Source organism: Equus asinus, chromosome 20 (assembly GCF_041296235.1).
Source record: "Equus asinus isolate D_3611 breed Donkey chromosome 20, EquAss-T2T_v2, whole genome shotgun sequence".
In the NCBI taxonomy this organism is placed as follows: Eukaryota; Metazoa; Chordata; class Mammalia; order Perissodactyla; family Equidae; genus Equus; species Equus asinus.
The window spans coordinates 27,685,573-27,711,284 of NC_091809.1; the positions used below are offsets into that span (position 1 = coordinate 27,685,573).

The window sequence follows — 25,712 nt, forward strand, 5'->3', positions numbered from 1 at the left end:
CAGGAGGGAAGACAGACATTAACCAGATAGTGAAAAACAAGAGTGAAATGACTCTGACAGATGCTGTGCAGGAAAGGCAGAGTGACTACCAGAGTGAAAAACCCGAGAATCTGACCTATTCTGAGGAGGCAGAGAAGGCTTCTTGGAAGAATTGATACATGAGCTGAGACCTGAAGGCTTTTGAATCAAGGAAGACAAAATAATGTTTAAGAAGAGAGAATATGTGCAAAGCCTTTGTTCCAAAGAGGCACAGTGAATTTTAAAAATTGAAAGAAATCCCTTGTGGCTGGAATAATGGTGACTATGTAGCATATGAAGCTGGAGAAGTAAGCAGGAGACAACCCAAGCAAATTCTCATTGAATTATTGATTTGGGGTTTGATCCTACATGAAATGGGTTTAACAAAGGAGTGACATGATTCTATTTGTGTTTTGAAAAGCTCCCTCAGGCTTCTGCACGCAGGATGCATTGGAAAGTGACAAGAAGAGAAAAGGCAGGTCAGTGGGGAGGATAGTACAGTTGTTCAGGTGAGCAAAGATGGCAGCCTGGCCAAGGAGGAGGTGATGGATATTGAGAAAGCTGGACATATTAGGGACGTATTGAGAAGATGAGAACAACAGGACTGAACAATAGACAGTCTGTGAAAAGAAATAAAATAATTGTTGAGAGTAACTTTTAATTTCCAAACTTATGCCATAGGATGGATGTAGTGCAATTCATAAAAACAGACACCATGGGAAAGGACGAGATTAGGATAAAGATCGCAAGTCTTATATAGGAAGGCTGAGTTGAAGGTGTCTTTGAGATATCAACAATGTCAAATAAGTAAGCAGAGATACTCTTCTAGATCTCATAGGAAAGGTCAGAGCTAGAGAAACATACACGGCCATCATTTGCATCTAGATGTGACTGAATCTTAGGAATGGATGCTATTGTCTAAGAGAAAAGGAATTAATGAGAACTGAAATTGTTCTGGAAGCAATCTATTGGCTAGAGCTATGAATGAGACAGAGAGAAAAATCTAGAGGGAATGGAAGAAAGATACTGAGGGGGGTGTAAGTACAATATAGAGGGGATAAGGTTGGAGTTTTGTGAGAAAGGAGTGATAAATAGTGTCAGAAGTTTCTGAGAGGGCTTTTATGGACATGGAGATCACTGTAGGTCTAAGAGATATATGTTTTGGTGGAATCATGGGGCAAGGAAGCCATATTTGCATGGATTTAGGGAGTAAGTTTAAGGCAAGGAAATGGAGACACAGAGAAAAGTCAATTCTTGGCTGGTAGCTAGAAGGGGGCCAAGTTGTACATGTTTCTAAGATAGAAGAGAACCACACATGTTTCCATGACTATGGGAAGAACACTGTTGAGAAGGTGAGGGAAGAAAAGAAGGAGGGAAGGAGGAAGGGAAAGAGAGAGGGAGAGAATGTGTGAGCAATAATGTAAGGATAATTGATAAGGCAGGAATGATGGGATCCAAAGTGCAGGTGGAAGCATTGTCTTCAGAGAGGAGAAGGGAATTGTGTCAATGACACAAGAATGTGGAGGGGATGCATGCTGATGTTTGGTGGGTATGGTGGATGGCATGAAATTTACAAAGTATCATCGTAATGATTTTGATTTTCTCTGTGAAATAGGTGATGAGAACATTTTCTGAGAAAGGGAGTGGAGACAGAAGATTCAGTGGTGGAACTAGTGCTGGGTGAAATAGGTAATAAGAGAAATGCACAAGGACTTCTTGGTAGAATAGTAGACTCGTTTAAATGGTAAAGACGACTGAATAGGCTTAAAAGAAGATGGAAGAAGTGAGAAAATATGGATAAAAGGGCTTTTTAAGTTTAAGCCACTAAGTATTGGTTCTTACCAATGGTTTATTGGTGATTGGTAAATGGTGATTACCAATTGGTAATCACTGCCATGAATTATCCCATGCGATTCCTTTCCCTTGTGGTTTTGCAGAGGGTAGAAGGTGCTGAAAATATCAGGCAGTCTTTTTAAGAAAATTTAAAATGCCAGCTAACACTTATGTGTGTTTAATTAATAAATGTATACGTCATTTCCCTCCACTTTTGCCTTTTTGGTGGTACTGCCGAGTGACTATGAAACAGAAGTGGGTGCAGAGAAAAAGTATAGAATAATGTGGCTCTGATTAGAGCATGCATCACCACTTTAGATCATTGATTCTTGTTTATCTAGTTAACCAAGCACAGACATAGTAGGTATTAGGTAGAAGCATTGATGTAAAAAAGTCAAGATTGAGTGACATCAACATCATGGCAGAGTGAGCTCTCCCAGTGATCTCTCCTCTCCATGATACAATGAAAAAGACATTCATATTCCAACAGAGAACATGCACACAACTCAAAAGACATCTGAGAAATCCACAAAGCCATATGATGGAAGGGAGAGAGGCTGGAGACTCCCTCAGAGGAGGTGGAACAGGGTAAGAGAAAACTTTGCTTCCTCCCCAGAAGATTGTGATCCAGGACTGTGTGCAGCCTCCCAGAGGGAAGGAAATGGGGAGGGGGTGCCCATTTTTTGGAACATCAAACATCCCCAAGGGCCCTCACAGCCTAGGGGGAAGTCCTCTACCACAGTGAAAACTGTCACGAGGGTGACTTCCTCAAGTCAACATCCCTGAGAGTGCAGATAACAAGTGCAGAGTGAGAAAACCCTGAGAGCATGCAGAAGAAAGTTCCCCTCCACCCCCCACAAGCCCAGCACCTGACTCCAGCATCTGGGATCCCTGCAGAATGCAGAGGGCTCAGAATATGCTGCTCTTGACCCCCACCCAGAGGCAATAGGTAGTAACAGTGATCAATAATACCAGGATGCAGAAGAAAATAGCCACACCCTATAGCAATATAAAAAAAATTATATTAAAACTCTAGACTAGAGAGAAAATGACAAGGACCCAGAAATCAGTCCTGAAGACACAGAAATATGTAATCTAAATGACAGAGAATTCAAAGTAGTTATCATCAAAAAACTCAATGAGATAAAGAGAATATAGAGAAACAATTCAACAAGTTCAGGAGCTACTTCACAAAGAATATTGAAACTATAAAGAAGAACCAATCAGAAACATTGGAGATGAAAGACACAATGGATGGGAGAGAACAAAATATGGATTCCCTGACTGCTCAAGCAGACATCATAGAGGAGCAAATCACCATAATCAAGGATAGACATGTTGAAATGCTCCAGTTAGAGGAAGAGAGAGAACTAAGGCTAAAAAGAAATGAAGAAAGTCTCTGAGAAATATCCAACTTAATTAGGAAGTGCAATAGAAGAATTATAAGTATTCAAAAGGGAAAAGAGAAGGAGAATGGAGAAGAAAGCTTGTCAAAGAAATAACAGCAGAGAACTTCCACAACCTGGGGAAGGAGATGGAAATCCATGTGGAAGAAGCTACCATATCTCCTAAATATGTCAATGTAAAAAGACCTACTGCAAGGCATATTGTAGTGAAACTGGCAAAAGTGAATGACAAAGAAAAAATACTAAGGGCAGCAAGGTGGAAGAAAATAACCTACAAAGGGACCCCTATCAGGCTTTCAGTGGATTTCTCTGCAGAAACCTTACAGGCTAGGAGAGATTGGAATGACATATTAAAATCTTTGAAGGACAAAAACGTTCAGCCAAAAATACTCTATCCAGCAAAAATATCCTTCAGATATGATGGAGAAATAAAAACTTTCCCAGATAAACAAAGGCTAACAGAGTTCATAGCCACAAGACCTCCCCTACAAGGAATCCTCAAGAAGGCACTCATACCTAAAAGAAAAAGGGAGAAAGGGGTTACAAAGCATGGAGTAAGGAAACAAATAGGTAGACAAAATCAGAAAATTGTAGCTATACATCAGAACAGGTTAGCAAATACTCGAGAATAAGATTAAAAATAAGTGAAGGAAAACATCAAAAACAAAGATACTCTTGCCATTTTAACCACAAACTCACAACACAAGATGGAATGAGATGTGACAAAAACAACAGAGGAGGGAAAAGGAAGGGGACTGAATTGGTTTAGTCTAAGAAAATAAGAGGCCATCAGAAAATGGACTACTCTTATCCACAAGATTTTGCATACAAACCTCATGGTAACCACTAAACAAAAAAGCAGAACAGAGACACAAATAATAAATAAGGAGAAAACAAAGAAACCCAACATAAAAAACTACATAACTCAATTGGTAGACAGAAACACAGAGGAAGAGAAAGAACGGAAATGCAGGAGAACTGGAAAACGAGTGATTAAATGGCAGCATTAAGACCTCATACATTGATAATCACCCTAAATGTAAATGGATTGAAATTTTCCAATAAAAAGACACAGAATGGAGAGATGGATTAAAGAACAAAACCCAACCATATGTTGCCTCCAGGAAATACATCTCAGCTCCAGTGACAAACACAGGCTCAGAGTGAAGGGATGGGAGACAATACTCCAAGCTAATGGCAAACAAAAGAAAGCAGGTGTTGCCATGCTTATATCAGACAAAGTAGACTTCAAGATAAGACAGGTAAAGAAAGACAAAGAGGGGCAGTATATAATGATGAAAGGAACATTCCATCAAGAAGAGCTAACACTTGTAAATATCTATGCACCCAAAACAGGAGCACAAAAGTTCATAAAGCAACTACTAACAAACCTAAAAGAAGATATCAAAAATAACACAATAATAGTAGGGGACCTCAACACGCCACTCACATCAAAGGACAGATCATCCAGACAGAAAATCAACAAAGAAAAAGTGGAATTAAATGAAAAGCTAGACCAGTTGGACTCAATAGACGTATATAGAACACTCTATCCAAAAACAGCAGAATACACATTCTTCTCAAGTGCACACAGAACATTCTCAAGGATAGACCATATGTTGGGAAACAAGGCAATCCTTGATAAATTTAAGAAGATTGAAATAATAACAAGTGTCTTTTCTGATCACTGCTATGAAGCTAGAAATTAAATACAAGAAAAAAGTGGAGAAGAGGACAAAGATGTGGAGACCAAACAACGTGCTATTGAGCAACAAACGGATCATTGAAAAAATTAAAGGAGAAATCAAAAATTATCTGGAGAAAAATGAAAATGAAGACATACCATAGCAACTTATATGGGATGCAGCAAAAACCATATTAAGAGGGAAATTCATTGCAATACAGGTGCACCTTATCAGAAATGGATGCTGTATCTTGTCAAATGCTTTCTCTGCATCTATTGAGAATATCATGTGATTTTTATTCTTCATTTTGTTAATGTGGTGTATCATGGTGATAGATTTGCAGATGTTGAACCATCCTTGAATCCCTGGAATGAAAACCACTTGATCATGATGTATGGTCTTTTTAATGTATTGTTGTATTCAATTTGCTAGCATTTTGTTGAGGATTTTTACATCGATGTTCATCAGTAATATTGGCCTGTAATTTTCTTTTTTTGGTTGTCCTTCTCTGGTTTTGGTATCAGGATAATGTAGGCTTCATAGAATGAGTTAGGAGGAGGCCTCTCCTTCTCTTCAATTTTTAGGGACAGTTTGAGAAGGATAGGTATTAAGTTTTCTGTGAATGTTTGGTAGAATTCACCAGGGAAGCCATCTGGTGCTGAACTTTTATTTTTGGGGAGGTTTTTTATTGCTGTTTTGATCTCCTTGCTGGTGATTGGTCTATTCAAATTCTCTACTTCTTCTTGATCCAGTTTTGGAAGGTTGTATGTTTCCAAGAATTTATCCATTTCTTCTAGATAGTCCAATTTGTTGGCATATAGCTTTTCATAGTATTCTGTTATTATCTTCTGTATTTCTGAGGTGTCTGTTATAATTTCTCCTCTTTCACTTCTGATTTTATTTATTTGAGCCTTCTCTCTTTTTTCTTGGTGAGTCTAGCTAAGGGTTTGCCAATTTTGTTTATTTTTTCAAAGAACCAGCTCTTGGTTTCATTTATCAGGTTCACCTTAACAAACAAGAAAAATCCCAAGTAAGCAATTTTAATTTTAATCTACACCTAACTGAATTAGAGAAAGAAGAACACACAAAGCCCAGAGTCAGCAGAAGGAGAGAAATAATAAAAAATCAGAGCAGAAATAAATGTTATTGAAACAAAAAAGGGAGTAGAAAGGATCAATGAAACAAAGAGCTGGTTCTTGGAGAAAATAAAATTGATAAACCCCCAGCCAGACTTACAAATAAAAAAGAGGGAAGCTCAAATAAACAAAATCAGTAATGACAGAGGAGAAATAACAACAGACTCCGCAGAAATACAACGGATTATAAGAGAATACTACAAAAAACTATATGCCAACAAAATGGATAACCTAGAGGAAATGGATAAATGCTTGGATTCCTACAATCTCCCAAAGCTTAGTCGAGAAGAAGCAGACAATTTGAACAGACCAATCACAAGGAAAGAGATTGAAACAGCAATCAAAAGCATCCCAATGAATAAAACCCCAACACCAGATGGCTTTCCTGGGGAATTCTACCAAACTTTCAGAGAGGATTTAATACCTATTCTTTTCAAGCTATTCCAAAAAATTAGGGAGGATGGAATACTTAGCAACACATTCTACGAGGCCAACATCACTCTGATATCAAAGCCTGACAAGGACAGCATGAAAAAGGAGAACTACAGGCAAATATTGCTGATGAACATAGATGCAAAAATTCTCAACAAAATTTTGGCAACCTGAATTCATCAATTCATCAAAAGGATCATACATCATACCAGGGACACAGGGATGGTTCAACATCCGCAAATCAATCAATGTGATACACCACATCAACAAACTGAGGAATAAAAACCACGTGATCATCTCACTAGATGCAGAGAAAGCATTTGACAAGATCCGACAGCCATTTATGATAAAACTCTTAACAAAATGGGGATAGAAGGGAATTACCTCAACATAATAAAGGCCTTATATGACAAACCCACAGCCACCATCATCCTCAATGGGGAAAAACCGAGCGCCATCCCACTGAGAACAGGAACGAGACAAGGATGCCCTCTATCACCACTCTTATTTAACATAGTACTGGAGGTCCTGGCCAGAGCAATTAGGCAAGAGAAAGGAATAAAAGGAATCCAAATAGGGAGGGAAGAAGTGAAACTCTCGCTGTTTGCAGAGAACGTGGTCTTATATATAGAAAACCCCAAAGAATCCATTGGAAAACTTTTAGAAATAATGAACAACTACAGCAAAGTTGCAGGGTATAAGATCAATTTACATGAATCAGTAGCATTTCTATACTTTAATAACGAACTAACAGAAAAAGAACTCAAGAACACAATACCATTCACAATCGCAACAACAAGAATAAAATACCTCGGGGTGAATTTAACTAAGGAAGTGAAAGACCTATACAACGAAAACTACAAGTCTTTTCTGAAAGAAATGGATGACGACATAAAAAGATGAAAAGACATTTCTTGTACTTGGATTGGAATAATAAACATAGTTAGAATGTCCATACTACCTAAAGCAATCTACAGATTCAACACCATCCCAATCAGAATCCCAATGACATTCTTTACAGAAATAGAACAAAGAATCCTAAAATTCATATGGGGCAACAAAAGACCCCGAATTGCTAAAGTAATCCTGAGAAAAAAGAACACAGCTGGAGGCATCACAATCCCTGACTTCAAAACATACTACAAAGCTACTGTAATCAAAACAGCATGGTCCTGGTACAAAAACAGGTGCACAGATCAATGGAACAGAATTGAAAGCCAAGAAATAAAACCACACGTCTATGGACAGCTAATCTTCAACAAAGGAGCTGAGGGCATACAAGGGAGAAAAGAAAGTCTTTTCAACAAACGGTGCTGGGAAAACTGTAAAGCCACATGTAAAAGAATGAAAATTGACCATTCTTTTCCACCATTCACCAAAATAAACTCAAAATGAATCAAAGACCTAAAGCTAAGACCTGAAACCAGAAGGCTTCTAGAAGAAAATACAGGCAGTACACTCTTTGACATCAGTATTAAAAGGATCTTTTTGGACACCATGTCTTCTCAGACAAGGGAAGCAATAGAAAGAATAAACAAATGGGACTTCATCAGACTAAAGAGCGTCTTCAAGGCAAATGAAAACAGGATTGAAACAAAAAAGCAGCCCACTAACTGGGAAAAAATATTTGCAAGTTATACATCTGACAAAGGGTTAATCTCCATAATATATAAAGAACTCACACAACTCAACAACAAAAAATCAAACAACCTGATCAAAAAATGGGCAGGAGACATGAACAGACATTTGTCCAAAGACGATATACGGATGGCCAATAGGCACATGAAAAGATGTTCATCATCGCTGATCATCAGGGAAATGCAAATCAAAACTATACTAAGATATCGCCTTACACCAATTAGAATGACAAAAATAACCAAAACAAATAGTAACAAATGTTGGAGAGGTTGTGGAGAAAAAGGATCCCTCCTACACTGCTGGTGGGAATGCAAACTGGTGCAGCCACTATGGAAAACAGTATGGAGAGTCCTCAAAAAATTAAAAATAGAACTACCATACAACCCAGCTATCCCACTACTGGGTATCTATCCAAAGAGCTTGAAGTCAGTAATTCCAAAAGTCCCATGCACCCCAATGTTCATTGTTCATTGCAGCATTATTTACAATAGCCAAGACGTGGAAGCAACCTAAGTGCCCATCAACTGATGATTGAATAAAGTAGATATGGTATATATACACAATGGAATACTACTCAGCTGTAAAAAACCACAAAATGGTCCCATATGCAACAACATGGATGGACCTGGAGGGTATTATGCTAAGCGAAATAATCCAGGCTAAGAAAGACAAACACCAGATGATAGCCATATGTGGAATATAAACAAACACATTGACAAAGAAAACAGTTCAGTGGTTACCAGGGGAAGGAGGGTCGGGGGGTAGGTGCAGGGGGTGAAGGGGGACACTTATGTGGTGACAGACAAGGAATAATGCACAACTGAAATGTCACATTGACGTAAACTATTATGAATTTAATTAAAACAAAAAAATGTAAAAAGTCAAGCGAACACCGTTCCCTAAGCAGTAAGAGCAAAATATGTTTTTTAAATAAACTTTTGACATGAGACCATGGCTAATGGTTAACGAGTCCAGGAGTGAGCCAAAGGTGAGCCAGAGCCAGCCTACAGCATCACCTGCTGTGTCCCCAGGTTGTCCAGTGTGATAGGCACGTGCTGCTCGAGCAGATCAGTTGGTGAAATATTCTGGGAGCAACGCATGATCATACCATGAAGGGTTAGGAGGCATCAGGCACGGCCCTGCTGGAAAGCGTGAAAGTCTCAGAATCAGCTGTGGGTTTCCTGACCCTTTTGAACCATTTCCCATATTGTTTCCGAACCTGCAGAGGAAAAGCATACTCTGGATCAGCTCACTGAGAGAGGTGAGGATGGAAAGAGCCCTGGGCGGCAGTTGGATAGTGGTACCTGCTGGCTGAGGAGGCAGTACACCAGGAAGATGAAGACGCCCTGCAGGCTGTTGATGATGGTGAAGAGGTGGGCCATGACGTGGGCAGCTGGACGAACCTGCAGGATTCCCAGACACCACGTGCATCCCAAGATGAAGAGCTGAGCTGTAGCTTTAAAAGTCAGCATCTTGTGGAGGAGGAGAAAGGAGGCTCCTAAGGCACCCAGAGCAACAAAACCAAGAGCATTTTCATCTCCACCCAATGGATGCTCCTGCCTTCCTCTGCTGGTGATGAGTTCCCAGGCTGCGCTGTGATCATCTTTGATCTTTACCATCAATGATTCCCCACAATGGAAATGGCACTCAGGTACAGGAGGGCAGTTTGATTCAAATCGAGGAGGATAGTGATACTTCAAATGTAAGGTTCAAAAATTTTATGACGCTCCACAGGGATCCCTATTTTCACTCAGCAAACACTACTGAGGAGGTACTGTGCATCGGGCTCTGTGCTGGGGTCTGGGCATTAAAAATAAAAAAGGCAATATTCTATTTTCATTTGGAAAAGATGATGATAGGGATATAGAAGAAAGAGTGTTAAATTTGCACAAGGGTTCCTGGAGCAAAGGGCTGCCCAACTCCTAGATTTGATGTTGACTAGGATTTTTCCAGAGAAGGAAATGGACAAGGGGTGAGAAGTAACCTTAGCCGAAGGTGTTGTATGAAAGTGTAGGCTGGTGTGGGAGCAGACACAGAGTTTTCTAAGTGCTTCATGGGAACATAAATCTTCTTTGCACTTTTGTCATGGGACTGCTGATAAAAGTCCAAAGAATGCTTATCAACCAATGTCAATTCTTCCTGCTGCTGAGGGAGGAACAATCTGGGATTAGAGATGGATGGAAAGTTTTGGCTGTGGTGTCAGCCACACACCGCTGAGTCTGAGCTGGCTGCTACAGAAGCATAGTTGGGTCTGATTACTCTGGGTTCTCAGAAGACCCTGAGAAGCGGCAGCAGGGGCTGCTGAGGACCATGGCTTCGCCCTTGGGACCACATGCGGCTGTGGGCTGTCACCTGCTCCTCCGGCTTACCTTGTGTTCTGGAGGGTGGACACATCACTGTTAAGGGGAGAGAGCCTGCTTTTCAAAATCCAGAGGGTCATCAGAAAGAAAGCTAGGTTGACCTTCAGGAAACCACAGAAGGATTATTGATTAAATTCCAATCATTTTCTGTATCCTAGCCCGTCCAACATCAATTCCACATAGTTTTCATATTTCCTAACAGTGTTAGAGTTTGTAGTTTTGGGGGCAGTCTTAGAAAACCAAACCAAAACCATGACAACCCAAGGACATTCCGGCTCACCCACCCCCTTATAATTCTGCCCTTGTAATGACCCTCAGGTGAGCATGAAGGATGCTCTGAAGTCATCACTCACAGAGAAGATGGCACAGACTGGTCCAAGGAAGCCCCATATAAATCCACTTTCTGAGCGGAGCCAGCAGCTGAGCAAGACAGAGAATAAAAAATACATGGGTCCTTAGGGAAATAGAAGGACAATGTAATGACATCCATCCATCCTTCAACAAATACTGAGTATCTTGTCTGTGATAGGCTATGTGGTTGAGCTCTGAAGATACAGCAGTGAAGAAAGTAAACATTGGACTTCCAAACAACATGGCAGAGTGAGCTGTCCCCTTCGTCTCTCTCCCTTTTGAACTACAACTAAATTGACATACCCTGACCAACAGAGGAGGCCCACACAGCACAACAGGACTCCTGAAAGACACACGCAGCTTATACATCTGAGGGTGGATGGACTGGCCCCCTGGGAAGTGGTGGAGATAGGTGAGCACACCCTGCTCTCTACTGGTGGGCCTGTGCACACATATGAATGCTTTCCCACCTGGTGCATGTTCCCAGAAAGTGGGAACATGCACCAGGGCGACTGTAAGAGGAGGCAGCAGTAACCCTTGGCCCGTGCTCATGGTCAATCTCCCAGCAGAGAGGGGGAGCCCACCGCACCCCTCCAAGCACAGCAGGCCTGTGGACCATGGACTGTGGACCATAAACAGAGATGTCAGCAAATCTACATTCTGGGGCAAAATCTTCCCAGGAAAACTCACAAGAGCTCACAGTGCTGCTGAGCCCCAAAAGAGGGAACAGTTCCCAGGCTGTTGAGGGAATAGGCATGGTAGGTTTGAGCCCACTGGTGATCATTTTTGGGCAGGGAGGGCCCCTGCAGCGCCAGAGTGAACCTAGCCCAGCGAGGAAGCCCCGACTGACAAGGACAGTCCACATAAGTGCCTGAACACACCCCAGGCAAGCACCCATAATACCCTCACAGCTTCCATCAGACGAGGTGGGGCCAGGAACACTGCTCCTGCTCCCCTCCCCCCAGCAGTAACAGGGGGAATCTGTGCCCCAAGAAGACGACAAATGCCCAAACAAAAGATTAGTTCATCAAACACCATGAGAAACTGCAGTGACAATTCAGAGCAGAAGGAAAATGACAATTCTCTAGAAACTGACACTGAAGGCACAGAAATATACAACCTAAATGACAGAGAATTCAAAATAGCCATCATAAGGAAACTCAATGACTTACAAGAAAACACAAAGAGACAATTCAAGGAGCTCAGCAATAAAATGAACCTCTGCAACCAAAGAGTCAATAAAACTATAAAACTATATAAACTATATAAGACTATAAAACTAAAATCAAGCAGAAATTCTGGATATGAAAAACATAATTGATGTAATAACAAATAATCAAGAATCATTAATAAATAGAACTGATCTTATGGAAGAAAGAATTAGTCTCCTTGAAGATAAAAATGTGGCAATTCTACAGGTGGGGGGGAGACAGAACTAAGATTGGTAAAAAAAAAAAAAAAAGGAATTCTTTGAGAAATATCCAACTCAATTATAGAAAGTGACATAAGGATTATAGGTATTCCAGAGGGAGAAGCAGGGGAGAAAGGAGCAGAGAGCTTGTTCAAAGAAATAATTGCTGAGAACTTACCAAAGGTGGGGTGGTTTCAGATTTACAGATAAATGAAGCTAATCAAACGCCCAACTTCATCAGCACTAAAATACCTTCTTGAAGGCACATAATTGTAAAAATGGCAAAAGTTTGTGATAAAGAAAAAATGTTAGGAGCAGCAAGACAGAAGGAAATAACCTGCAAAGAAAACCCTATCAGGCTTTCAGTGGATTTCTCAGCAGAAACCCTACAGGCTAGGAGAGAATGGAATGATATATTCAAAATACTGAAAGACAAACACTTTCAGCCAGGAATACTCTATCCAGCAAAACTTTCCTTCAGATACGATGGAGAAATGAAAGCTTTCCCAGGTAAGCAAAAGCTGAGGGAGTTCATTGCCACTAGACCTCCCCTACAAGAAATAAAGAAGCCCTCACACCAGCAACAAAAAGTCAAAGGTCTACAAAGCTCTGAGCAAGGAGACAAATAAACTGACATGATCAGAAATCTGCAGCTCTCTAGCAGAGCAGGGATTCAAAGGCTCAATTACAACTTATAAGATGAAGGGAAAGAAAGCATCAAACACAATGATAAGCACTTCAACTCAGCCACAAACGTACAAAATTCAAAACAGAAAATTTGTAATGGCAGTTACTCAGAAGAGGAGATGAAAAGGAAGGAACCTGCCTAGGTTAATGGAGATAAGAGGTTATAAGAAACTGGACTATCTCATCTCCAATATCTTTCCTACAATCCTCATGGTAATCACTAAACAAAAAATCAGAGCAGAGCCACAATTCACAAAGAGAGAGAAAACTGAGAAATCCGTCTCAGAAAACCAACAAAATGAAATGACAATCAGAAATACAAAGGAAGAGAAGAGTGGAAACATAGAACAACCAAAAAAAAAATAGGTAAAATGGCAGCATTAAGCCCTCATATAACAAAAATCTCTTTAAATGTAAACGGTGTGAATTCTCCAACCAAAAGACGCAGAGTAGCTGGATGGATTAAAAGACAAGACCCAACAATATGCTGCCTCCAGGAAGCACATCTCAGCTCCAAACACAAACACAGGCTTAGAGGGAAGGGATGGAAGAAAATACTCCAAGCTAACGGCCAACAAAAGAAAGCAGGTATTGTCATACTTTTCTCAAACGAAACAGACTTCAAGTTAAAAAGACAATGAGAGACAATGGGGCAGTATGTAATGACAAAAGGTCCATTCCACCAAGAGGACATAATACTTATTAATATATTTGCACCTAAGACAAGAGTACCAAAGTACATAAAGCAATTATTAACAGACCTAAAGGAAGAAATTAACAGCAACACAATAATAGTAGGGGACATCAACACCACATACATCAATGGACAGATCATCCAGACAGAATGTCAACAAGGAAACAGTAGATTTAAATGAAACAATTGATAAGATAGACTTAATAGATATATATAGAACATTCCACCTGAAAACAGCAGAATATACATTCTTCTCAAGTGCAAATGGATCATTCTCAAAGATAGACCATATGTTGGGAACCAAGGCAAGCCTCAATAAATTTAAGAAGATTGAAATCATCCCAACCATCTTTTCTGACCACTATGCTATGAAGCTAGAAATCAACCATAAGTACAAAATTGGGAAAGTCAGAAATATGTGGAGACTAAACAACATGCTATTGAACAACCATTGGATCATTCAAGAAATCAAAGAAGAAATTAAAAAATACATGGAGACAAATGAAAATGAAAATATAATATACCAACTCTTATGGGATGTAGCAAAAGCAGTCATAAAAGGGAAATTCACAGCAATACAGGCCCACCTCAACAAGCAAGAAAAATCTCAAATAAGTAATCTTAAAACGTACCTAACAGAGCTAGAAAAAGAAGGACAGACAAAGCCCAAAGTCAGCAGAAAGAGGGAAATAATAAAAAACAGAGCAGAAATAAATGAAATAGAGACTAAAAAAAATAGTAGAAAGGATTAATGAAACTAAGATCTGGTTCTTTGAAAAGAGAAACAAAATTGACAAATCCTTAGCCAAACTCAACAAGAAAAAGAGAGAGAAGTCTCAAATAAGTAAAATTAGAAATGAAACAGGAGAAATTACAACAAATACTGCAGAAATACAGAGGATTATGAGAATACTATGAAAAACTATATGCCCACAAATTCAATAACCTAGAAGAAATGGATGAATTCCTAGACTCATACAACCTCCCAAAACTGAATCAAGAAGAAATAGAGAATCTGAATAGACCAATCACAAGTACAGAGATGGAAACAAGAATCAAAAACCTCCCAAAAAACAAAAGTCCAGGACCAGATGGCTTCTCTGGAGGATTTTACCAAACATTAAAAGATTTAGTACCTACCCTTCTCAAACTATTGTTAGGTGCAAATATATTAATAAGTATTATGTCCTCTTGGTGGAATAAACCTTTTATCATTCTATACTGCCCCTCTTGTCTCTCATTGTCTTTTGTAACTCGAAAAGTTGAGGAAGATGGAACACTTCCTAACACATTCTATGAGGCCAACATTACCCTGATACCAAAACCAGACAAAGACAACACGAAGATGGAAAACTACAGGCCAATATCACTGATGAACTTAGATGCGAAAATCCTCAACAAAATATTGGCAAACTGAATACAGCAATACATTAAAAGAATCATACACTACCATTGAGGGGGATTCATTACAGGGACTCGGGGACGGTTGAACATCTGCAAACCAATCGATGTGCTATAACACATTAACAAAATGAGGAATAGAAATCACATGATCATCTCAATAGATGTAGAGAAAGCATTTGACAAGATCCAACATGCATTTATAATTTTAAAAACTCTCAATAAATTGGGTCTAGAAGGAAAGCATCTCGACATAATAAAGGTCATATACAACAAACCCACAGCTAACATCCTACTTAATGGGGAAAAACTGAAAGCCATCCCTCTGAGAACAGGAACAAGACAAGGGTGCCCACTCTCACCACTCCTATTCAACATAGTACTGGACAGACCAATTAGGCAAGAAAAAGAAATAAAAAGAATCCAAATTTGAAAGGAAGAAGTGAAACTTTCACTATTTGCAGATGATATGATTCTATATATAGAAAACCCTAAAGAATCCAACAGAAAACTATTAGAAATAATCAACAACTACAGCAAAATTGCAGGGTACAAAATCAATTTTTGAAAATAAGTTGCATTCCCATACACCGACAATGAACAAGCAGAAAAAGAAATCAAGAATACAATCCCATTTACAATTGCAACAAAGAGGGTTAAATACCTAGCAATAAACTTAACCAAAGAGGTGAAAGACCTGTACGCTGAAAACTATAAGACGTTATTGAAAGAAATTGAAGAAGACATAAAGAAATGTAAAAATATTCCATGTTCATGAGCCTGAAGAATAAACATAGTCAAAATGTCCATACTACCTAAAGCAATCTACAGATTCAATGTAATCCCTATCAAAGCTCCAACAACATTTTTCACACAAATAGAAGAAAGAATTCTAAAATTTATATGGAACAACAAAAGACCCTGAATAGCTAAAGCAATCTTGAGAAAAAAGAGCGAAGCTGGAAGCACCACAATCCCTGACTTCAAAACATACTCCAAAGCTACAGTAATCAAAACAGTATGGTTCCAGCACAAAACCATGACAAACAGACAAACAGACCAATGGATCAGAATTGAAAGCCCAGAAATAAAACCACACATCTGTGACAGTTAATCTTTGACAAAGGAGCCAAGAACATACAATGGAGAAAGGAAAGTCTCTTCAATAAATGGTGTTGGTAAAACTAGACAGCCACATGCAAAAGAATGAGAGTAGATCATTATCTTGCACCATACGAAAAAATCAACTCTAAATGGATTAAAGTTTTAAATGTAAGAAGTGAAACTATAAAAACCCTAGAAGAAAATATAGGCAGTACACTCTTTGACATTGGTTTTAGCCACATCTTTTCAAATACCATGTCTAGTTGGATAAGGGAAACAAAAGAAAAAGTTACCAAATGGGACTACACCAGACTAAAAAGCTTCTGCGAAGCAAAGGAACCATCAACAAAATGGAAAGACAACACACTAACTGGGAGAGAATATTTGCAAGTCATTTATGAGACAAGGGGTTGATATCCAAAGTACATAAAGAACTCACACAACTCAACAACAAAAAAACAACCCAATCAAAACATGGGCAGAGGATATGAACAGACATTTTTCAAAGGAAGATATACAGATGGCCAATAAACACATGAAAAGATGTTCAACATCACTAATCATCAGGGAAATGCAAATCAAACTACAATGCTATATCACAATGGCTATAATTACCAGTCATAATGGCTATAATTATCAAGACAAAACAACAACAAATGTTGGAGAGGATGTGGAGAAAAGAGAACGCTCATATACATAGAAATGCCATATGACCCACCTATCCAACCACTGAGATCTACCCAAACAATTTGAAATCAACAATCCAAAGTAACATATGCACCTCTATCTTCACTGCAGCACTATTCACAATAGCCAAGACATGGAAGCAACCCAAGCGCCCACTGACCAATGATTGGATAGAGAAAATGTGGTATATATATATACAATGGAATACTACTCAGCCATAAAAAAGACAAAGTTATCCCATTTGCAACAACATGGAAGGACCTGGAGGGAATTATGCTAAGCGAAATAAGCCTGACAGAGAAAGACAAACGCCAGGTGATTTCACTCATATGTGGAATATAAACAAACACATGGACAAAGATGACAGTTCAGTGGTTACCAGGGGGAGAGGGGGAAGGGGGTGAAGGGGAGCACTCATGTGGTGACAGACAAGAAATAATGAACAACTGAAATTTCACAATGATGTAAGCTATTATGAACTCAATTAAAAACAAAGAAAGGATCTTGTCAAGATGGTGGTGTAGGCAGATTCTTCCCACAAACACAACCAGGTTACAACTATTCTTGGGAAAATTACCCTGGAGAGAAACTCAAAACTGGATAAAAAGAACTCCTACAACAAGGGACAGTCCTAACTGAGGCCGAAGAGGCAGACATGCCTTCTGGAGAGAAAAAAACTACCTTTGCAAGCAGCAGAACTTCACAGCCAGCCAGGCAAGAGCCACCCTAAGGTACACAGCCCTCCCTGGCAGAATGGGGACCTGAGTGGGAGTTCGTTACCACTGTAAGCATCCTTTAGACTCAGCACAACTGAGACAAGGGTCCTACTATCTGGCATTGCTGGTTATTAATTGCAGCAGCAAATACCCACAGAAAAGCTATCAGATGAAAGCCAAAAATACCTGGCTCTTAAAGGGCCCATGCACAAACTCACCCATCTCAGCAACCTAAAATCACCAAAAAGACAGCTGCACCATCCTTTGGTGAAGAGAGACTCACCTGATAGGCTCTGGGTGAATCTCAGTGAGAGGTGAGACCTCTCCAGAGACTAAGACTTTGGTGGCAGCCATTGTTGTGACCTCGTACAGGCATGCTGACACAGATGCTGGCAGATGTCATTGATGTTCTTCCCATGGCCTGATAGCCCAGAGGTCTGTCATACCCACTAGAGCACAGATTTAATCCAGTTCAGCCAGGGCAGGAAGCCCATCCTAGAGATTGGCCCCACCCAACAGCAAGCCCTCAGACTACTTGTTGGCCTGCATAGACTGGGTGCCTTGATCCTCTAAGGCAGGCGAGTGTGTCTGCCTCTGTGGGACAGGGCCTGTGTGAGGACAAGGTGAACGGTGGGGGGCGTTGGTGGAGAGGTGGGGGCCACTGCAGTGGGGCAATTGGGTATGCTCCAGGTGATCAGGAAGTGTGCATGGACCAGGGCTGTGTTGACAATGTGTGTAGAGCTGTGGGGGGTGGTGCTTATCAGTGACAGAAGACCTGTGCTTCACAATTAGCCACAAAGAGGATTGAATCCACCTTCCAAAGCCTGAAACAATTGGATGCTCCCCTGTCTACACCAGCCACACTCAGCTGCAATCCTAAGAGAGCTGACAATAGCCTTGGAGGTCTGAGACCTACAGCAACTGTAAGCCCCTGAGCCTAGCAATCAGTTACATGAGTACCTACCCAATTAACAGGAAAACTGCAAAAGGAGTGTGCTAATAGACCTTGTAGGCAATGGTGCTGGGGGTCCCCAAACCCAATTTAAAAACAGCTGGCTAGGGAAGGAAAGACTAGACTCCCAGAGTACCTACAGTAAGAGCAACCCTGCCACAGCAAAAGCACACAAGTAGGCAAAACAGGGGTCACTCCTAGATCATTTGGACTGGTGATGAGAGGGAAGCACACTGCTGGGCCTCATAAGGCATCTCTTACATAAGGCCACTTCTCTGATTCACCTAATGCATAGATAGAAGCACAGAGAAAGAGGCATAATGAGGAGACAAAGGAATACATTCCAAGCAAGGGAACAGGACAAAAACCCCAGAAAAAGAACTAAATGAAATGGAAATTAGCAATTTACCTCACAAAAGAGTTCAAACAAAATCTCCTAAGGATACTCACTGATATTGGGAGAAGACTGGATGGACACAGTGAGAAAGTGAACGAAGAATTGGAAAATGTAAAAAAAGAACCAATCAGAAATGAAGAATACAATACTGGATATGACAAATTCACCAGAGGGACTCAATAGCAGAGTAGATGATACAGAAGAACAGATCAGCAAGCTGGAAGAAAGACTAGAGGAAATCACCCAAGCTGAACAGATAAAAGAAAAAAGAATTAGACAGAATCAGAACAGTCTAAGGGACCTCTGGGACAATATCAAGTGCACTCGCATTCGTATTATTGGTGTCCCAGAAGGAGAAGAGAAAGACAAAGAAGCAGAGAATCTATTTGAAAAAATAATAGCTGAAAACTTTCCTAACCTAAGGAAATAAACAGACATCCAAGCACAGGAAGCACAGAGATCACCAAACAGGATGAACACCAAGAGGCCTACACCGACATATTAAAATTAAAATGTTCAAAATTAAAGATAAAGAGAGAATCCTAAAAGTGGCAAGAGAAAGGCAACAAGTGACATACAAAGGAAACCCCATAAGGCTATCAGTGCACTTCTCAGTCAGAAGACTAGAAGTCATAGGCTAGAAAACAGTGGCAAGACTTATTTAAAGTGGTCAAAGAAAAAAAACTACAGCCAAGAATACTCTATCCAGCAAGGCTATCATTCAGAATGGAAGGAGAGATAAAGAGCTTCCCAGACAAGGAAAATTAAAGGAGTTTTATCACCAAGAAACCAGTTCTACAAGAAATGCTGTAAGGACTTATTTAAGTGGGAAAGAGAAGACCACAAATAGGGATAAGAAAATTATCAGGGGGCTGGCCCCATGGCTGAGTGATTAAGTTCACACACTCCACCTTTGGTGGCCCAGGGTTTCACCAGTTCGGATCCTGGGTGCCGACATGGCACCGCTCACCAGGTCACGTTGGGGTGGCATCCCACGTGCCACAACTAAGAGGACCCACAACTGAAATATACAACTATGTACTGAGGGGATTGGGGGAGAGGAAGAAGGGGGGAAAAAAAGAAAAAGATTGGCAACAGTTATTAGCTCAGGTGCCAATCTTTACAGTGAACAAAAAAGAAAATTATAAAAAAAAACTCGGCAATTAAATCACTGGTAAAGGCAAAAATACAGCATTAAGATGATATATAGGTGAAAAGACAAAAGTACTAAAATTACCTATTACAATGATAAGAGGGTAATGGATAGACACACACAAAACAAGAGATTAGATATGATTTCAAAAACATAAAATGTGGGAAGAGGGGATTAAAAGAGTAAAGCTTTTAGAAAGAGGTCAAGCTAAAGAGAATATCAACTCAATATAGATTGCTATATATGTAGACTATTATATAGAAACCTCATGGTAATCACAAAACAGAAACCTATAATAAGTAAACAAATAAGTAAGATGGAATAAATCAAGCATATTACTAAAGAGAGCCATCAAACCACAAAGGAAGAGAGCAAGAGAAGAAGAAAGAAAAAGAGAAGAACTACTAAAACAACTAGGAAAAAAAGGTAACAAAATGGCAATAAATACAGTTTCATCAATAGCTGCTTTAATGTCAAACGACTAAATGCTCCAATCAAAAGACAGAGGGTGGCCAATTGGATAAAAAAAAAAGATCCACGTATATGCTGCATACAAGAGACACACTTCAGATCTAAAGACACTCACTAACTGAAAGTGAAAGAATGGAAAAAGATACTCCATGCAAATGGCAAAGAAAAGAAAGTTAGGGCAGCAATACTTATATTAGATTAAATAGACGTTAAAACAAAAACTGTAACAAGAGACAAAGAAGGGCACTACATAATTACAAAGGGAACAGTCCAACAAGAGGATACAGCACTTGTGAATATCTATGCACCCAACATAGGAGCACCTAAATATATGAAGCTACTATTAACGTACATAAAAGGAGAAATAGACAGTAAGACAATAATAGTAGGGGATTTCAACACTCCACTTACACCAATGGATAGATCACCCAAACAGAAGATCAATAAGGAAAGATTGGCCTTAAATGACACGTTAGACCAGATGGACTTAGTAGATATAGAACATTCCATCCAAAACCCGCAGAGTACACATTCTTTTCAAATGCACATGGAACATTCTCCAGGACTGATCACATATTAGGCCACAAAACAAATCTCAATAAATTTAAGATGATTGAAATAATACCAAGCATCTTTTCTGACCACCAAGATATGAAACTAGAAATCAACTACAGGAAGAAAATAAGAGAAGCCAAAAAAAAATGTGTAGATTAAACAGAATGCTACTGAACAACGATTGGGCCAATGAAGAAATCAAGGCAAAATCAAAAAACTCCTGGAGACAAATGAAAATGAAAATACAACATGCCAAAATCTATGGTATACAGCAAAAGCAGTTCTAAGAGGGAAGTTTATAGCAATTCAGGCCTACCCCAACAAACAAGAAAAACCCAAATAAACAACCTAACAGTGCACCTAAAGGAACTTGAAAAAGAAGAACAAACAAAGCCCAAAAGCAGCAGAAAGAAGGATATAATAAAAATCAGAGCAGAAATAAACAAAATAGAGACAAAAAAACAATAGAAAAAATTAATGAAACCAGGAGCTGGTTCTTTGAAAAGATAAACAAAATTGAAAACCCTTAGCTAGACTCACCAAGAAAAAAAGAGAGAAGGCTCAAATAAATAAAATCATAAATGAAAGAGGAGAAATTACAACAAATACCTCAGAAACACAAAAGATTATAAGCGGATACTATGAAAAGCTATACGTCAACAAATTGGATAATCTAGAAGAAATGGGTAAATTCTTAGAACCATCCAACCTTCCAACACTGGATCAAGAAGAAGTAGAGAATTTGAATACACCAATCACCAGCAAGGAGATCAAAACAGCAATCAATAACCTCTCAAAAAATAAAAGTCCAGGACCAGATGGCTTCCCAGGTGAATTCTACCAAACATTCAAAGAAAACTTAATACCTGTCCTTCTCAAACTGTTCCAAAAAACTGAAGAGGAGGGGAGGCTTCATAACTCATTCTACAAAACCAACATTATCCTGACACTGAAACCAGACAAGGACAACACAAAAAAAGAAAATTACAGGCCAATATCACTGATGATAATCGATGCAAATATCCTCAACAAAATTCTAGCAAATCGAATACAACAATACATTAAAAAGATCACACATCATGATCGAGTGGGTTTTATTCCAGGGATGCAGGGATGGTTCAATATCTGCACATCAATCAAAGTGATACACCACGTTAACAAAATGAAGAATAAAAAATCACATGATTATCTCAATAGATACAGATAAAGCGTTTGACAAGATACAGCATCCATTTATCATAAAAACTCTAAATAAAATGGTATAGAAGGAAAATACCTCAACATAATAAAGGCCATATATGACAAACCCACAGCACATATCATTCTCAACAGAGAAAAACTGAAAGCTATCCCTCCAAGAACAGGAACCAGACAAGGATGCCCACTGTCACCACTCTTATTTAACATAGTATTGGAAGTCCTAGCCAGAACAATCAGGCAACAAAAATAAATAAAAGGGATCCAAGTTGGAAAAGAAGTGAAACTGTCACTATATGCAGATAACATGATTTTATAGAGAGAAAACCCTAAAGAATCCACGAAAAACTTTTAGAAATAATAAACGAATAGAGTCAAGTCACAGGATACAAAATCTGCAGACAAAAATCAGTTGTGCTTCTATTCATTAGCAATGAAGTAGCAGAAACAGAGATTAAGAATACAATCCCAATTACAATTGCAACTAAAAGAATAAAATACCTAGGAATAAACTTAACCAAAGAGGTGAAAGATGTATACACCGAAAACTATAAAACATTGTTGAAAGAAATTGAAGAAGACACAAAGTAATGGAAAGATATTCCATGCTCTTGGATTGGAAGAATTAACATAGTTAAAATGTCCATACTTCTGTCGACAAAAATAATCCATAACCAATCTATAAATGAAAATTTGGGTGAGTTTATTCTGAACTTAAATCTGAGGATTATAACCCGGGAGAGTCTTTCCACAAAGGAACAGAGCACTCCAAAGAAGTGGGGGTATAAGGGTGGTTATATACCCTCAAAGAGGATGTTTCACATAGGATTGAAATGTCCCTTTTACAATAGTCGCGAGACTGCTCTGTCGGCACAGCGATTGATGGAAATAGCAGGTAGGTCTGCTGTCTCGGTGAACACAGCAGGGTGGCAGTCTGTTGTCTCCAGCTGGGTGGTCACAGGTGAGCTGGGAGGTGAGTGCAGCAATCAATTCCTAGCCTAAGGAAAAATGCTTATCCCTAAGGAAATGCTAATGTGGGGGAAAGTTGCACCTTTATCTCAAGGGCCTTTGTTCTGGCCATAGGAAATGTCTAAGTAGATATGCAATGCGTGCTCAATAGCCACAGTCAGGCCCTTTTGAAAAAAAAAGTCAGGCCGAATTAGGTTTATACCAAATGGCTTCCTCATATACTCCAATATATCCTATTGCTTGCCATTTTTATTTGTCACTTCCTAAAGTAATCTATAGATTCAATGCAATCCCTATCAAAATTCCAACAACGTTTTTCACAGAAATAGAACAAAGAATCCTAAAATGTATATGGAACAACAAAAGACCATGAATTGCCAGAGGAATTCTGAGGAAAAAGAACAGAGCTGGAGGTATCACACTCCCTGATTTCAAAATATACAACAAAGCTATAGTAACCAAAACAGCATAGTACTGGCACAAAAATAGACACACAGATCAATGGAACAGAATCGAGAGCCCAGAAATAAACCCACACATTTATGGACAGATAATATTCAACAAGGGAGCCAAGCGCATACAATGGAGAAAGGAAAGTCTCTTCAATAAATGGTGTTGGCAAAACTGGACAGCCACATGCAAAAGAATGAAAGTAGATCATCATCTTACACTGTGTACAAAAATCAACTCAAAATGGATTAAAGACTTGAATGTAATACCCAAAACCATGAAACTTCTAGAAGGAGACATAGGCAGTACACTCTTTGACATCGGTCTTAGCAGCATATTTTCAAGTTCCATGTCTGACCGGGCAAGGGAAACAAAAGAAAAAGTGAACAAATGGGACTACATCAAACTAAAAAACTTCTGCACAGCAAAGGAAACCATCAACAAAATGAAAAGACAAAGTAACAATTGGGAGAAGATATTTGCAAACCATATATCTGATAAAGGGTTAATATCCAAAATATATAAAGAACTCATACATCTCAACAACAAAAACACCAACAACCCAATTTAAAAACAGGCAAAACATCTGAACAGAGATTTCTCCAAAGAAGATATACAGATGGCCAACAGGCACATGAAAAGATGCTCAACATCATTAGCTATCAGGGAAATGCAAATCAAAACAACAATGAGATATCACCTCACTCTGGTCAGAATGGCTATAATTAACAAGACAGGAAACAACAAATGTTGGAGAGGCTGTGGAGAGAAGGGAACCCTCGTACACTGCTGGTGGGAGTGCAAACTGGTGCAGCCACTATAGAAAGCAGTATGGAGTTTGCTCAGAAAATTAACAATAGATCTACCAGATGATCCAGCTATCCCACTGCTGGGTATTTATCCAAAGAACTTGAAAACACAAATGCATAAAGATACATGCACCCCTATGTTCATTGCAGCATTATACACAATAGCCAAGACTTGGAAGCAACCTAGGTGCCCATAAAGGGACGAATGGATAAAGAAGATATGGTATTTATACACAATGGAACACTACTCAGCCATAAAAATGATGAAATGCAGTCATTTGTGACAACTTTGATCGAACTTGAGGGTATTATGCTAAGTGAAATATCAGAGGGAGAAAGTCAAATACGATATGGTCTCACTCATAAGTAGAAGATAAAAACAATGTCAAACAAACACATAGCAACAGATGTTGGATTGATAGTTACAGAGGGGAAGGGAGGAGGGTGAAAGGGGTAATTAGGCACATGTGTGTGGTGATGGATTGTAATTAGTCTTTGGGTGGTGAACATGGTGTAATCTACACAGAATTCAAATATATTATGATGTACATCTGAAAGTCATATAATGTTATAATCCAACGTTACTGCAATAAAACCAAAAATTAAAATTTTAAAAAATGTAATGAATAAAAAAAAAGTAAACATCTTTTTAAGCCCCAGAAATATCACATCAGTAAGAGGCACACAGTTAGACACACTGTGACAATAAACAAAAATGTGGGGCAATGACAATGTATCATAGTTGTCCCACTTAGTTCTGGGCCTGAGAGATTAGGATGGTTAGTGAAGATTCCCACCGGAAATTACAGGTTAGTTGAGATATGAACAATGAGTGGATGTCACTGAGAGAAACAGTGTTGAAGCAGGGGCCTGTAATTTTTTTAGGTTCACAGGACTCAAGTTTTCAAGAGTCCCATGAACCTAACGTGGTTTCAAAGAGCTTTTGCTGCACTATTCAATTTATTTATCCTTTACCTGCTGCAAAACCCATCCACTGAGTCTAAAAACATTTTTCTGGCTTTATTGAGACATATTTCACACCTGTAACATTCACGGATTTAAACTGTGCATTCAGTGATCGTCAGTATATTCAGAGTTGTGCAACCATCACCACAGTCTAACTTTAGGAAATTTTCAGCTCCTCAGAAAGAAACTTCAGAGTGATGTCAGCATCATGGTGGGGTGAGTCATTCCCTTTGT

The 25,712-nt window shown here is 39.2% G+C and overlaps 1 pseudogene; it reads right to left on the reverse strand.

Moving 5' to 3' along the window:
* Nucleotides 1–8,965: 8,965 nt before the first annotated feature.
* LOC123278705 (adhesion G protein-coupled receptor E2-like) overlaps nucleotides 8,966–25,712 on the reverse strand; it is a 28,512-nt pseudogene continuing 11,765 nt past the window's right edge.